Source organism: Beta vulgaris, chromosome 2 (genome assembly GCF_026745355.1).
Source record: "Beta vulgaris subsp. vulgaris cultivar EL10 chromosome 2, EL10.2, whole genome shotgun sequence".
NCBI classification, from domain to species: Eukaryota; Viridiplantae; Streptophyta; class Magnoliopsida; order Caryophyllales; family Amaranthaceae; genus Beta; species Beta vulgaris.
Window position 1 is genome coordinate 29,859,276 of NC_079203.1, and position 16,542 is coordinate 29,875,817.

Genomic DNA, 16,542 nt, shown 5'->3' on the forward strand with positions numbered 1-16,542 from the left:
GCAATATTGTTCGACGAATACATTTAGAAAAAAATGTGGGGCCTGGAATAGCTAATATTGCTGCGGTTTTGGGCGGGAAACCGCAGCAATATAATAAAAAAATATTTTTAAAATATATTGCTGCGGTTTCCCGCCGAAAACCGCAGCAATATTGTCTGCTCCACTCACTTACCAAAAAAAAAGCACGCGAATTTCCTTTAAATCTCTCATCCTCCCTTTTTGCCCAACCATTTTCTCTCAAACCCTCACAGTCTCACTCTTATCTCTACTCGTCGTTTTCTCTCTCCTCTCAAACCCTCACACTCATCCCCTCCTCTCCTCGCCATTTTCTCTCTCCTCTCAACCTCTCAACCTCTCAAGCAACCACTCACACTCATTACTCCTCTCATCTTCCAGTGTCTTCATCGCCAACCCCTCGAGATTTTTTCGTCGGCCGTTCGTCGTTCTTTGCAGCCGTCGGCAACGTTTCTTCGTCGGCAACGTTTCTTCGTCGTTCTTTGCAGCCGTCGGCAACGTTTCTTCGTCGTTCTTTGCAGCCGTCGGCAACGTTTCTTCGTCGGCAACGTTTCTTCGTCGCTGTTCGTCGTTCTTTGCAGCCGTGCTCCTCGCCACTCATCCTCGAGATTTCTTCTTCATCGGCTTTTAGATCTGTTTTTCGTTTTTTTACTGTTTCTTCATTGGCTTTTAGATCTGTTTTTCATTTTTTTGTTCATCAGTTTATTTTCATTTTTATTTTCGTTTCTGATTTTTTTCGTTCATAAGCCTTGTTTATAATTTTGTTTTCTTTTCGTTCCTGTTTTTTTTTCGTTTTTATTTTTATTTCTGGTTTTTTCGTTCATTGTCTATTTTATTTTTTCGTTTTTTTATTATTTCAGATCTGTTTTATCATTTTTCTTTTATCGTTCTTTTCTTCATTTCGCAGATCTGTTTTTTTTTTCCGTTTTTCAATTGTTCTGATTTGTTTATTTTTTTCGTTTTTCTTTTCTCTTTCTTTTAGATCTGTTTTTTATTTCGTTTTTTTGGTTTTTTTTTTGGGTTGGCCTCTCATGGTGCTGTTTTTTTGTTTTAGGAAGTTGATGAAGGTTGGAATGACTGAAACGCAGATGAAAACGAGGAAAACTTACATTATTTAGTTCTAATTTTGTTAGTTTATATTAAGTTTGTCTAATGTAATGTTAAGCTTGTTTCTTTATTTTTTTTGTTAATGTATTATAATTAATGTTAAGTTTTTCTGATATATTATTAAGCTTGTCTCTGTATTTTTTTTTGTTAATGGGTTAGAATTAATGTTAAGCTTTTCTAATATAATATTATGTTTGTCTCCATTTTGTTTGTAATGTTAAGCTTCTCTTTCTTTTCTAATGTTTTGTAGTTTAGATTCTGTTGAAAATTTATGATTTTTAGCAATTTTTTTTGATTTATGTTATCTTTCGAATTCAATGATAAATTTTTTTTTTTTACCTACTTATTGCTGCGGTTTTGACTGAAAACCGCAGCAATATAAATATTATTTATTATTAAATAGGGTATATTGCTGTGGTTTGTCTTGCAAACTGCAGCAATATATCGAACTTTGCTAATATAAAATAAATATATTGCTGCGGTTTTTGCTAGAAACCGCAGCAATATGTTCAAATATTGCTGCAGTTTAGAACCGCAGCAATATAATTAATACCTATTGCTGTGCCCTTAATTGCTGCGCGCCCAAAACCGCAGCAATAGGGCACTTTTTAACCGCAGCAAATAGCATTTATTCTACTAGTGAAATTAGAATGTTAAAGGTTGATAATTTGTGAATTGGGAATTAGTTTAAGTTTGGTTATTGATTATTGATGTTATCGTGAGATGGTTGTTGGAGAATGGCTATGTAGACGTATATAATTCAAGATGATATGGGAAATCAAGTTATGATGCTTGGAGGTTTCGTATAATTGTTATAGAGTTGAGGTAACCTTTGGGTTCAGCAAAATATATTTAAATGCTCCCGTGAGCGTTATATTGAATTTTGGATATCATATATCGTTTGTGGTAATGGCCATGATTATAGATACATCTCTGTGAGTTAGTTGTGAATTGCTATTGGATTGTTATAAAAGTATCATTTTGTTCAATTATCGAAATCGTTCGAAAATACTATATTTCTCAAAATATGATTTGGTATGATAATGGGGAAATGATTCAGATATGAGTTAAGACCAGATAAGGTCGAATATGGTGTTATGTTATGAGTATTGAGGATTCAAGTATGAATCATTAAATATCTTATTTTATAAATATGAAAGTGAGGCATGAATAGGCACCCCGAATTAGGGCGGGTAGAGTCCCTAGCTGTTGCTTCCAGGAGGGGCGAATTCCTGGCGTTATAGGACATGTCCGGGTAAGTCTTGCAAGCATAACAATAAAAGGCTGGGTGACGACCCTCAATAGTTTGGAGACAGCTGGTACTGCGTGGTACCCCTCTCCACTCGCGTTCATGCCAAATGATCTGATTTTGTGAAAATATATCGACTAAGTTGAGTGTGATTATCTGTTATTATAACTATGTGTTAGTTTTCAAAATACACCTAAACTTGTATTTTCTATCATACAGTGTGTACTCAGCTTTGCGGATAGTGTTGTCATTTCTGTGGCCTGTCACTTGGTGGGTGGCAAAGTGAAATATTGTTGCAGGTTTGGTGTTGTGAGCTTAGGATTCTAAAGTGAAGCAAGATAAAGATGTCGTCGTAGCTTATGGATTGAGTTTGTATTTTAGATAGTCAATTAAGGAATAGTCTCTGATATATTTCGTTGTATATAATATTTGGGAATATTAGTCGAGATATCGGTGTAATTGAAGTCTTATATAAAGGATTTTGTTTTGTGGGCCAATGACCCACAGGTCCAAGATCGTTTTCTAGGTTATGTTTCCGCTGCGAGTAAATATTTTATTCAAGGCTTATTAAGCATTGATTGTGTTTAGTGAATCTTAAGTGTACTTACCTAGCAGCTCGGGAAAACGGGCTGTTACAAGCCTACATTCCAGGGAAAGATCATTTCTCTAATTGGAGAAGTCACCTAGGGCTTTCGGAAATTAATTTCCGTGGGCAGAATTTCACTTGGTGTAACAATCGATCAGGAACTAAAAGGATTTATTAAAGATTGGATAGAGCTTACGCCTCAGAAAATTGGCTACATCTATACCCGGAGGCTAAAGTTTTAAATCTTCCCATATTTGTATCGGATCACAGTCCAATCCTACTAATTACTTCGCCGACGCCGATCAAGAAAAAGTCGCCAATAAAAATGGAAGATTGGTGCCATGACTTCAAGGAAGCCACACACATCATTTCTCACCACTGGAACCAACCAACGACTGGATTCCCGATTTTTTGCAGTAGCTTAGAAGTGTCGCCAAGTTAGATTCAACCTTTTTAAATGGTGCAAAGACTATAAAGAGCAACACCACATTCAATGGGAAGACCTGATGAATCAGTGTGGTGAAATTCAAGCAAGCTTGTCTGAAAGTAACGGTGGAAGAATAGAAGAAGAAACCAGACAAGAGATCCAGTTAAAGTTCTGGCAACAGAAGGCAAAGAGTAAATGGAAGGCCTAGGAGGACTCCAACACGAAATGGTTCTTCAGAAAGGCTAAAACCAGGAGACATATAGAAATGAAATCCTTATGCTCAAGACTCCGTCTGGGAGATCGGTCACCTCCAAAAAGGACATCCAGCAAGAATTGATTCGACACTTCACAAGCATCTATCAAGGAATCCAACATGAAAATGAGTTTTGGGAAGATCTATCCACGATTCAGAGTCTGGTCCCTCACATCACTCCTGAGCAGCAAATGAAATTAGTGAAACAAGTCTCGAAGGAGGAAGTAAAGAATGTTGTGTTTCAAATGGGTAGCCTTAAAGCTCCTGGTCCCGTTGGAATTTCCGCCAGCTTCTATCAAAAACACTGGGCAAACATCTGCCCAGTGTGATATATTCTCCAGCAATGGAATACTACAAACATCTGCCTAATTCCCAAGACTGAGCGACCTGAAGAAGTAAATCAATTCAGACCAATAAGCTTATGCAATGTGATATACAAAATCATTTCAAAAATTATCACCAACAGACTCAAACCAATCTTAAGATTTATCGTCTCTCCCTACCAAAACGCATTTGTCCCGGGCAGACTCATGTCCGATAATTGTCTTCTCGCTCATGAAATAATCAATACTATTAACCAGCGGAAAAAAGGCAGTCAAATCTTTGCAGCACTAAAGATTGATATGTATAAAGCCAATGATAAGGTAGATTGGGATTTCCTATCATGGCTGTTAGAGCAAATGGGTATACCGTCCATTTGTCGGCAACGGATCATGCAATGTGTCACCACTGTCTCCTATTCTATCATTGTAAACGGAGAACCTACAGAACGCTTCAAGCCTACTTGTGGACTCAAATAGGGAGACCCTCTATCCTCCTATCTATTTATTCTGGTTATGGACATTTTATCTAGAATGCTAACTAACAGAGTTAATGAAAACCGTTTTCAAGGAATCAAGTGTTCTAGGCAATGCCCGTCTTTGTCACACCTATTTTTTGCAGATGATTCTCTAATTTTCTTCAAAGCTACCCCAGAAGCTTGCGAGGAGGTGAAGAAGATCTTATCAAGTTTTAGCAGGCTTTCAAACGAGGTGATAAATTACAATAAATCCCACATAATGTTCAGTCCAAATACTCCCACTAAGTTCAAGAGATTTATGAGAAGTATTATTGGTACCCCATCGGCAGATTCCTTGGGGAAATACTTAGGATGTAATATTGAGGTAGACGGTAGAAGCTCTAGAAAATTCCACCCGCTGGTTGAAAAAATCGAAAAAAGAATTTCGAGTTGGCACCACATCTCACTTTCACACGCAGGACGAGTTATACTCATAAATAGCATCCTGTCAATGCTCAGCCTGAATATCCTCAGCGTGTTCCTCATCCCAAAGAAAACAGCTGATAAGATAAACTCAATATTTGCTAGATTTCTTTGGAGCGGCTCTAGAAACTCCAATCCCATATTCCGGAAAAGTATGAGAACTCTCGAGCTCCCAAAAGGTGGGGGAGGGCTTGGAATCAGAAACGTCCACTTGTTCAACAAAGCCCTACTAGCAAAACAGGCTCTCCGGATTCACAACTCGCCTCAATCTTTGATCTCACAAGTCTTATGTGCCAGGTATAAGGACTCTTCTGTTAACGTAGCTCTACATAGACTTAAACTGGGAAGAGCCTCCTGGGGTTTCCGCGGTCTTTACAGATCTATCCAAGATTGTCGGGAAGGTTTACTAAGCTTATTGGGAATGGATCACACACTAATATACTAGATCATAAATGGCTTCGCAGGGAACCAGTCCAAATCAAACAAGGCGCTTCTCTGGAAGAAGTCGGCGCTCATAGGGTCAAGGACTTAATGAACCCAAATCAAAAAGTTTGGAACCACATTCTTATTAGGCAAATTTTTACTCCGGACACAGCTATAAGGATCCTTTCCACCCATATCCCCAAAGAAAATCTCCAAGATCGATTTGTGTGGAGCGAATCCAAAACTGGCGTTCTCAATGTCAAAGGAGTCTATGCATTCTACCTGAGTCAGAAAGGAACCTTAGATAAATCCCAGGATATCAGGAAATTCTGGAGCAAATTCTGGTCTTCGGGTATCACGCCCAAATGGAACTATTCACCTGGAGATTACTCAGCAACGCTCTAGCGACCAACAACAACCTACAAAAAAAGGCATATCCTAAACCAAGAAAGTTGTTACCTCTGTAGTAAGAGTAAAGAAACTGAAAGTCACCTGTTCCGAGACTGCGATATTTCAACACGAGTGTGGGCGTGCTCGTCGTTAGGAATTCAGGTAAGCCCAACCCCTCAAATTCCCATATGAAAATGGATAAGAAATTTTCTGAAACTATTCTGGAAAGAGGACGGGTTAAAATCGTATCGTGCAAAGGATTTTGTAGCCACTCTTTGGGTTATCTGGATCCATAGAAATAACATTGTTTTCAGAAACATAGACGAGCACCGTACTACCATTTTAAAACGTAAGGAGGCGCTTATTAAAGAACTGGAGCAAAGTACCAAGATCAGAGAGATCTATTTCAACAGACACACTTCCAGCACCATTCAACCAGATGAGAACATTGTGTCAAACAACACATGGCCAAGAGATGTCTGTATTATTCTAGTAGATGGAGCTTGGAAACGGTATAATCAACGTCACCCAAGATCAGGAATAGGTTGGTCAGCGTATACAAACAACATCAAAATCTTCGAAGGAAACGCCAAAACTTTATCGATATCCCCGCTGAAAAAGGAGGCTCACGCGTTGTATCAAGGGCTCTGCGAAGCTTCTAACAAGGGAATCAGACGGGTTCAGATTCATTCAGATAGCGCCGAACTTGTTCAAGCCATCAACAGCCAAAATCAACCATTCGATATTTCCACCTTAGTTCAAGATATTAAGGCCATTTGTAGTAATTTTAGTTTCTATATAATTCGTAAGGTCAGTAGATCGGAAGTTGTCCCAGCCCATAACCTAGTAATAGCAGCTAGACAAGGTAACGTAGTCACTTGATTTCTGTTTGTTTGTCCTTGTTGTAAAAAAAAAAAAACTAAAGATCTACATTTTCCCTCTTTTTTTACTTGGATAATACAAAAAGATAATGCAGTAGCTTATAAAACTTTATCCCCAAAACTTTATCTACCCTACACAATAAAACTTTATCCCCAAAAAAAGCCTAAATGCAGCATAGCTATACGATTGAAACCCCCCCCAAATCAATATCAATAATAATAGTAGTAGCTTATTATTTGTAAGCAATGCGGTAGCTTAGTCCAAAAAATTTAAATCTTGTTTTTCTTCCTATCTTTTTAGTTGAGATCAACATACTTTAACGTAACAAACACTAAATTATCTGTTTAGATTGTAAATTGTAAAAAAACTTATCCTTCATATTGGTTACTATATGTTAAATTTCATAATATAATCTCACAACTATTACTCACCCCCAAAAAAATTTGAGAATATAATTTTACTCACCACAAACACATTTTCCTTAACTACGTTAGTACTCTGTAGTCTCTGCACCCATTTTTTTATTATACTTGGGCTTCAACTATGAAGGTTGCTTTAATAAATGATAATAACAACAGTTCGGTAAGTACTTAATTGTTTAAATTTCAAATTTGTTATCATATTTTTCAAGGTGGTAGGTCGTATTTTATATTTTCCGGGTTGCGATTATATGTACTAAAATGGGGAATGGAGTCATTACCCCGGGGGGTCATTTGTCATAGATGACCCCCGGCCCCCACAGGGGGGGTCATTTGTCATAGATGACCCCCCGGGGGATCATTTGTCGTAGATGACCCCCCGGGGGATCATTTGTCGTAGATGACCCCCTCTTGAGGGGTCATTTGTCATAGATGACCCCCCTAAAATGGGGTCATTTGTCATAGATGATCCCCCTACTGATGGGTGCTGACGATACATATAAGCTATAGTTGCAGCACTCTAGAAATAACCACTTACCCCTTATATTATATAAAATTTGAAATTTAAAATCTTGAAAATAATAGTGAAACTACCCTAGCTAAATTAAGAGTATGTGATTAAACCTTTTATGTCACTTTAGCTACAAAATTTAGGTTAAGCTGTTTCTAGTTGCTGCATGTGACATCTTCTAATCATCAAACATGCACGTTTAGTGTACACATAATCAATATTTCTTGTAGTATTTTTTCAAGTAAATATGGAAAAGGTTTAGTATGATCATGTTGCATATTTGATAATGATCGACAGTGATTTACATGTTCAGTCAGGATAACAGCGGAGACGAGAGTCCAGACACTAGTCATTAACTTAAAACCAATCAAAGTTTTAAGAATCGTCAAGAGTTGGAGGAATGGGTGAGAGAAATCGGAAAGGAGTGTAAGATTTGGTTTTATGTGCAGAATTCTTTTAGCAACCGTGTGTATTTGAGATGTGAAAGGGGTAATCCTTATAGAAAATTTATATCTTTGAAAGAGAATCGTAATAGGAGGAAAGGAACGGGAACAAAAAAAAAAACCATTGTCCTTTTCAAGTCGTGGGTGCTAAAGTAGAGGAAGGTGTTTGGAAGGTTTTTTGTGAATGAATGGAGGAGAAAATACAACCACATAGTAGGTAAGTATAATAAGTGGCATACTTCGATTGCAAAATTAACGAAAGAAGAATTTGCAAAAATTGGCACGTATCGTCAATCTAATTTAGTTTGTTTTGAGTTTCCACGTTTCGCTTTTGCCCATATCTTGGATTGACACTTACTATACTGTGTAAGCCACTGGATAAAGCACCACATTAGCTGTTATCTTTTTTATGCTTAAGAAGATTAAAAGAATATTATTAGGAAGATGCAATAGTTTGTAGTTGTGCTTAAGAGGATCTTATGAGCCAATAAGTATTATTAGCAAAACTTGAAAGAAACTCACTTACTAAGGATCTTATGAGCCAAAATGTATCATTATTTGACAACCACTTTCACATAATGAGCAAAAAAGATTAAAACACACCATATACCAAACAATTATATACCATTTTCTCGCGAGTTAAACAAACAATAAGGACCCCAAGTTTGCTTTTTTCACCGTTTGGGACCTGTCCTTTTTTTATGCACCGTTTGGTATCCAAAACAGAGTTCTGAGCATAAATGTGAAAACCCCAAAAGTTATCATTTGTTGTTTTCCCCAAAAAAAATTTATCAGTTGAGAGATAAGTAAGCCGTCAAAACGACGAGTGCAAGGGGATAAAAAAAGGGGTTTTACCTGTCCTTGGCGCCATTCCATCTTCCACTCCCCTGTTCCAGAAACCTTGAACTCTCTTTCATCTCTCTCAAAGGCGAAAAAGAAGTGCTCAGAAGAAGAAGCTTCATCTCCAAAAAATTCGGCTAATAATTGCTTATATCTCTGTGGTAATCATCTAAACTCTCTATTTCTTGTCTTTTTTAGTGAAATTCAGAGTTTTTGTTGGGTCAGTTGGAGGGGTTTTGGATGTTGGAAATTTGGAAATTCAAAATTCTGATTTTTTTTTTTGTTTATGTTTGTTGTTTTTTTTGTTTGGATTATACTTTGTGTGGTGGTCTTATTTTATTTTGTATGTGTATCTGCTATAAATTATGATGAACACTTAGAGTTTGTTTGAACTTTGTTATGATATTAAGTAACTACAACAGAGGGTATTAGGTTTATTTTTATGTAGTCATTATTTGACTTTAGATGTTATTTTTTAAAGGAAAAAATGGCTGAAGAAACTGAAGCTCCCCACCCAGTGTTGTTCATGCTTGAGATAATGACTATGCATGTGTTCCCAAAGCTGAACAGACATGACAAGGGGGTAGTCTCACTTGTATGTAAGGATTGGAGGGACATGTGGAATTGGAAGTGGTGGATCCCTGATAGAGCTGCAACTTGGGCTAACTCCTTCCGCAATTGGATATGTTGGGACATTATTCACAACAATGCTGCTTATTTGTATGATTGGTTGGCTGATTATGATGGTGATTATGAGTGATTGGTTCTTGTCCCCTGCTTGCAAGTAGTACATTTAGGTTTTTTATGGGTAATTTGGTTGTTGTAGCAGGGGTTTGGGTTGCTAGTATAGGGCTTCTTGTTGTTTTTTGGTGATAGATAGCCCTGATTTAGTGTAGGTAATGTTGAATTCTGAATGAATTGAACTTACATTTGATGATGGAAATGGATTCCTTTTGTAATTGTAAGAATCCCTTTCCAAGACTAAGTGAATTGATATGTAATCTAACTTCTATTTGACTCTGATATTTGAATGGAATGACTTTATTGGAAATCTCATATTGTGTTAATTTATTACTTATTTTGTTCATCTCATTTCTTAATTTGTAGTTTTGGGGACTGAAAATATGCAAATAAGTATGTGCATTGTGGTCCATCATGGTGGAAGATGGGTGCCTAAACCGGATTTAGCATATGAAGGGGGTGAGGTGAAGATTATATATGATTTACCACATGATCTAGATGTTAATTATCTTAGGTCCCTGATCAACCCTCTTAGGACATAAGAATGCGATTAAGTTACACTATTGTGATCCATTTAAGGAACTAAAGCTCGGTGTTAGATTCTTTGACTATGATAGTACAACTTTTGGCATGTTCTTAAGTTTATTGGAGAAGTGTAGGATGATTGATCTTTTCACAGAGCATGAGGATCTTCCCACTAAAGTCATTAATGTTGACGAAAGTGACAAACATAATAGTGAGTTAATTGATTTGGAGGAAAATGATGTAGTTTGGAATGCTTATGTGGAAACCTGTCATGTGTTGGAAGATGTTGAAAATGCTGATGTGTTAGAGCAAAGGATGGATGATGCAAATATGAGTCAATCACTTAGCTTAGGGTTTGTTGAATCTAATGATATAGACTATGATGATCAAGGAACTGACCATGAGGATGATGAAGTGAAAGAGGCAAGGCACATCATTTTATTTGAAGAAAAAGAAAGAAATGGCATACAATCAGGAGCTTCAGTCACTTGACAGAGTGGCTGAGAGGAAGGGTATAAGTGATGATCATGGCTCTGACTATGAAGGTGATTCATCTGACTTTGATAGCCCTCCTAATTCAGAGGATGAGGGTGATTGTGGCTAACTTCTACCACCCCTGCCCCTAAAAACAGGAAGAACAACCAACCAACTACTAAGAAAGTTGGTTTGCTGGAGCAGGAATGCCCTTTCTTTTTGGGACAACAGTTTGAGAATGCAAATGAGTTTAGGGATACAATAACCAACTATTGTTTAACTGTTGGAAGGGACACATATTTTAGCAAAAATGATGCAAAGAAGGTAGGGGCTAGGTGCAAATCACAGAAGTGTCCCTTTTATGTTTGGTGTTCACTTGAAAGCGGAAAAGGCACCTAGTTGTTAAGACCCTGGTTCCCACACACAATTGTGGAAGATTAGCCACTGTGAAGAAAATTAGGGCAACTTGAATTGCTAAAACCTACCATCAGAAGTTCAAAATTAACCCTTACATGAAATGTCAGGAGATAGTAGATACATTGTGGGCTGAAAGAGGAATTAAAGCTCCATTGTGGCTTGCTCTTAAGGCCAGAAGAAAGGCACAAGCACTTATACTAGGTGAGTATGAGGAGCAATATGGTCTGCTACATAGATATGCACAAGAGTTGTTAAAGTCAAACAGAAATAACAAAATAAAGTTTAAACTGACCTAAGATGTGTTTGAAAGATTGTATATGTGTTTTGATGCACTTAAAAGAGGGTTTCTTGCTGGTTGCAGACCGTTCTTTGGTATTGATGGTTGTTTTTTGAAAGGTCCATTTGGTGGGCAATTACTTGTAGCTGTTGGAAGGGAGGGAACAACCAAATGTTCCCAATTGCTTGGGCATGTGTTGAGGTGGAATCCACAGACAATTGGGGATGGTTCTTACAGCTTTTGGCAGATGATTTACGGACAAGTGATGGTCATTGTTACACAATCATGCCTGACCAACAAAAAGGTTTGTTGAATGTTGTGTCCCAAATATGGCCAAAAGCAGACACAAGGTGTTGTGCAAGACATGTTTAGCAATTTCAAGCAGGTCTTTGGTGGTGGCTTAGAACACAGAAGAGGGTTTTGGAAGGTTGCTAAAAGCACAATTGAAGCTGACTTCAATAGACACATGGAGCTTTTTGGTGATACATCAAAGGCTGCTGCAGCAGATTTGAAGAAAAGGAACACAAGAAAATGGGTCAGGGCCTTCTTGACCACAACTTCAATGTGTGACAGCGTTGATAACAACATGAATGAGGTGTTCAATGCATACATCTTATATTCAAGGCACAAACCTATAATAACAATGCTGGAAGACATTAGAGAAGGTTGATGGAGAGGTTGCACAAGAAGAGAGACTTCATCTCAAAGAAGGAAGTTGAAATCTGCCCTAGGATTTAAGTAAGACTGGAAAAATCTAAGGGTGATGCAAGAGGTTTGTCTGCATATTGGGATGGACACTTCTCTTATGGAGTTAGAGAAGGAGCTACATAAACAAGGTATGTTGTGAGCTTGTTAGAGAGAACCTACAGTTGCTATGCTTGGCAACTCAGTGGTGTTCCATGCAACCATGTAAGTAGCTGCAATATGGAAAGCACATGAGCTGCCTGAACACTATGTGTCCCATTATTTCTCCAAAGATACCTACCTCAAAGCTTACCAATTCCCACTAGAACCACTAAATGGACCTCAACAATGGCCTACATCACCCTACCAACCTATCATTGCACCACCACTGAAAAAATTCACAACAGACGCACAACTAAAAGAAAGCCATCCTTAGGAGAGGTCACTAGTTGTGACACAAAGTTGTCAAAGAAAGGAGTGATTAATAGGTGCAGTAACTGTGGTGAACAAGGGCACAATAAGAGAAAGTGTCAAGGCACACCTAAGGAACCAGCAGCCCCTCAACCACCAAAGTAGCCTAAGGCACCAACTCAACAGAAGAAACAGAAGCAAAGTGGAAATGCAATTCCTAGGCCACCTCAGGGAGTTAGTATGTACACATACCCAAATGGATTCCAGACATAAGCAAGGGTAAGTGTAACGCCCCGACAAATTTACATGACCTTAACCGTCAGCGGAAGCATAACCTAATCATGTGGGTTATGGCCCACAAATAAAAATAATAGCCTAAAATTGAAAATCATATAAAATACTCATCGTATAATAATACTTGTTTATCCATCATACAGAATATCCTAAAACCTCATAGAATCATACATAATCTCCTAATGCAGTCTATCAGTGATCCACAACTGTTCTTTCCATACCTAAACATAAAACAAAATGTCGTGAGCCGAGGCTCAGTAACATACTACTCTAACATCGTAATTCATTTCACATCATTTTGGTTAAAAACAGGGAGGAGAGAATAAGTAAAAATTTCACAAATATATCATAGGAGGCTACATTATCTCTTTATCATGTTCATCATCATATATATTTACTTTGGTAACTTGGCTAGTACAACGGAAAGACGTCTCCCCAGAACATATAATACAAACGGAAGGCAGCCACCCGAGGACAAAAGCCTCACTAAACGGAAGGTGGCGTTATTTGCCCAGATTTGCGCGGTGCCACCGAGGACAAAAGCCCTCACTAACGGAAGGTGGTTAACCGGCCGGAAGGTACGTGCACGACACGGGAAACATAATACTTGCAAGAACCGTCTTTCACTTGAATTTATCATGTTTCATTTCCTTTAAGCATATCATCATCATCGTGAATAATTATATTCTTTCATTTCATATCATAACAACATCATTGTCATTTCATAGCATCGTATCATCATAAGTTCATAACCATCATAAAACATTTCATTTCCCGCAATCCACATATAAAACATAATATTAATCATGATCATAAAACATACTTCGAAGGGGAATGCGGGTGTTAGCAGTAGACGTTATCTGAATTCCTGCTTACCAACCATGATAGCCGGGGGAGGCTTGTAATATCCCTTTATCTTCTTTAATCTATTCAAGAATAATTATATTAATGAACGTTTCATTATTTAGCTTTTAAGCCTAAATATTAGTTAACGCTTATTAAGGTCATAGCGGTTATTATAACGTCGTAAAGGTCTCCTTAAAGGTCATTATTTCTTAACCGTTAATAACTTTTTTTTAAGGTGACTCTTTAGCAACTAATCAATGAAATAACTCATTTGGTTATATTTTTAGAAATTATCGAAACATTAAAGTTATGTTTCTACATACTATATAACCTTTCGAAAACGTATCATTATTCTAGTTCATAGTTAACAACTTAATTAGTCATCCATTAATAAACTATAATAGGGCTATTAACATTATTTTAATCACTTAAAACTATTAAGTCAAGCTATATTGTTATTATAAATGAACTCAAGTATTAGTGAAGTAATAATATCTTAAACTCATATTATAAATAACAAGCTTATTGGATTTTAATTAGTTTCAAACAACTCAACTTTATTTAGTAATCATGAAATATAGCCCAATACTAGATTTTAGAAAATAAATTGGGTGGTTTTATTAAGCGAATTTGGTTTTAAGCGCAATAATTATTTTTAATTAATATACTAATCTATCATGATCAGTTTCAGTTAGTCTACATTGGTTTAATTCAACATTAAGAAAATCTACATTTAGCCCAATAAGTGGTAGTGACAAAACAAAATAGGTTAATTACTTAAATCAGATTTTTAGGCCCAACACTAATTAATATATCAATAGGTTCAATTGGGCTTGGGGCTTATAAGAACACAAGATGAACGTAAGAGTATGATAATACCTCTGCTCATTGAGCAGGGATGAACCACACAACAGGGGAGCGGAGCAGAGCTCCGGCGAACGGGTAACGGCGGCGGCTCCGAGCAGCTGGACCACGCGACGGTGGAGGAGGTTGTCGGTGGTGTGCGCGGCACAGCAGGCGCGAAAAAGAGGAGGGGAGCAGGGGAGGACGCGAGTGCGAAGAGGAGAGAGAGTGCGCGGGTGCTGGAGCCACGGATCTCCGGCGAGTTGCGCTGGTGGCCGGCGAACGACGACGAGGCCAGGGGAAGGTGCGACGAAGCACGGCGCAGGTCAGGCGTCGCCTAAGGTGGACGACGGGGGTGTCGTGGGGGGGAAAAACCGAAACAGAAGAGAGAGAGAGTAAAAATTTGGGGTTTCTTTTTGGATTTCTTTTAGTTACAAATTTTCTGGCGATTATTGACTAAATTTCTGTTTAGAGAGAGAAGAGAGGATGAAGGTTATTGTTGGTGGGTTCTTGATGTTGAATCTACATGGCTATTTATAGTGGAGTTTGGAGGTTTAAAATCAGTGGTTGGGAGGAAGATGGTGAAGTAAATAATCTGATTTTGTTAACTTGAAGAAGCTTTGGGTGAGGATTAGTGACAAATTTGTCTGAAGAAGGAGAAGAAAGTTGTGATTGCATGAGTGACAAATGGACATGGTGGAGTGAGGAAGAAGACACCATTAATGGGGGGAAGTTGACCATAGCTTTGCTTTCTCTTTTCTCTTTTTATTTTGCAACCCAAAAATCAGAAATTTTTCCATACTAACACTCCTAAACGTGACTTAATGAAATTTTGGGTGAAATGTTGACATTTTGTACTTTAAGTAAATTATCAACTATATTAGCCTTCTTGTTTAACTCATGAAATCGTAAATTATAAATTATCGCCACTATTATTAATATTTTTAAGTTGGAAATTTTTATATTCGTTTTATTATACGTTAATTAATTAGTGGAACTTTAGGTAAAATATAATTTAACAGTAAATAATTAATTAATTATTTACTTAAACACGTTTAAGTTTTCAGGATATTACATCCTTACCCCCTTAGAAAAAGTTTCGTCCTCGAAACTTGCAATTTAGTTAATTGATAAAACAACAAGCTAAATTCATTTAAACAGACCAAGATCTCAAGCCTTCATGGCTTCGTTAGATATTCAGCCTCCATTCCGCCATCATCTTTTGTATCTCTACTTCAACTCGACTCGCGAAAGAGGAGCAAAGAAAACAAAAAGGGCAAACTTGTTGGCAATGAATTCCAACTAACTCATTTGATGAGACCTCGTTTGAAATTCTTTTGGTTTCTCAAATTATCAAGATACATACTTTGAGTAACTACATATCATAAAAAAAATGCATGATACTACGTACGCATTAAGAGGTGATAACACATGCACCACATCTTTACATAAACAGATTCATTTGCACACGCAAAACGCAACGCTCAAATGGCTTGGTTCATCTATACCTAATTTTTAGCCAACCCATTAAACCTATCTAAAACCTTTACACTACAATATGGAGATCATAGTGTTCCTGAATCTAACCTCAAACTTTCTCAGTACAACTTTACTTTCCATAATATGTGTTGAATCCTTGTGAATTTAAATATCCATGACACAATTTCATACTACGACCGCCAGTTTTACTTAGACATTAAACTCGAATGTTAACATGCCCCTTAATATCAACCCATTCTTTTCTTACTCATTATCATTTGACGATTCTCATCCTGCTTGGTATATAATATACATCCTTTCAATTCCACAATATAAGCTTAATAAGGCCTTCGTAAACATCACATTTTGGTTCATGTCTGTATAGTAACAGTGTCATCTAATAAGGTATTCACTAAAGATCCCTAAACCTAATATTTGTGCATTCCTAAATTTTCAATCATCACATTATCTACCAAATCAATATCATTATCATAGCCTCAACGTTAAGCACTTACTAATCTGACAATGCATAACGTACTCCTTACAACTTCCTTACCTAGCTAACATCAATACTCAAGATCTTAATTATCCAAGGCTTCACCGATCCAAATAATAGTTTACTTCTCATCACAGTTTCAATTTCCTCAATATTTTTCTCTTATCCTCTTTTATTTGGAATTTGATCACTTGAATTCATTTCTAGATCATCTCATAACTATACGAAGAACCCAACATTTCAAATTAG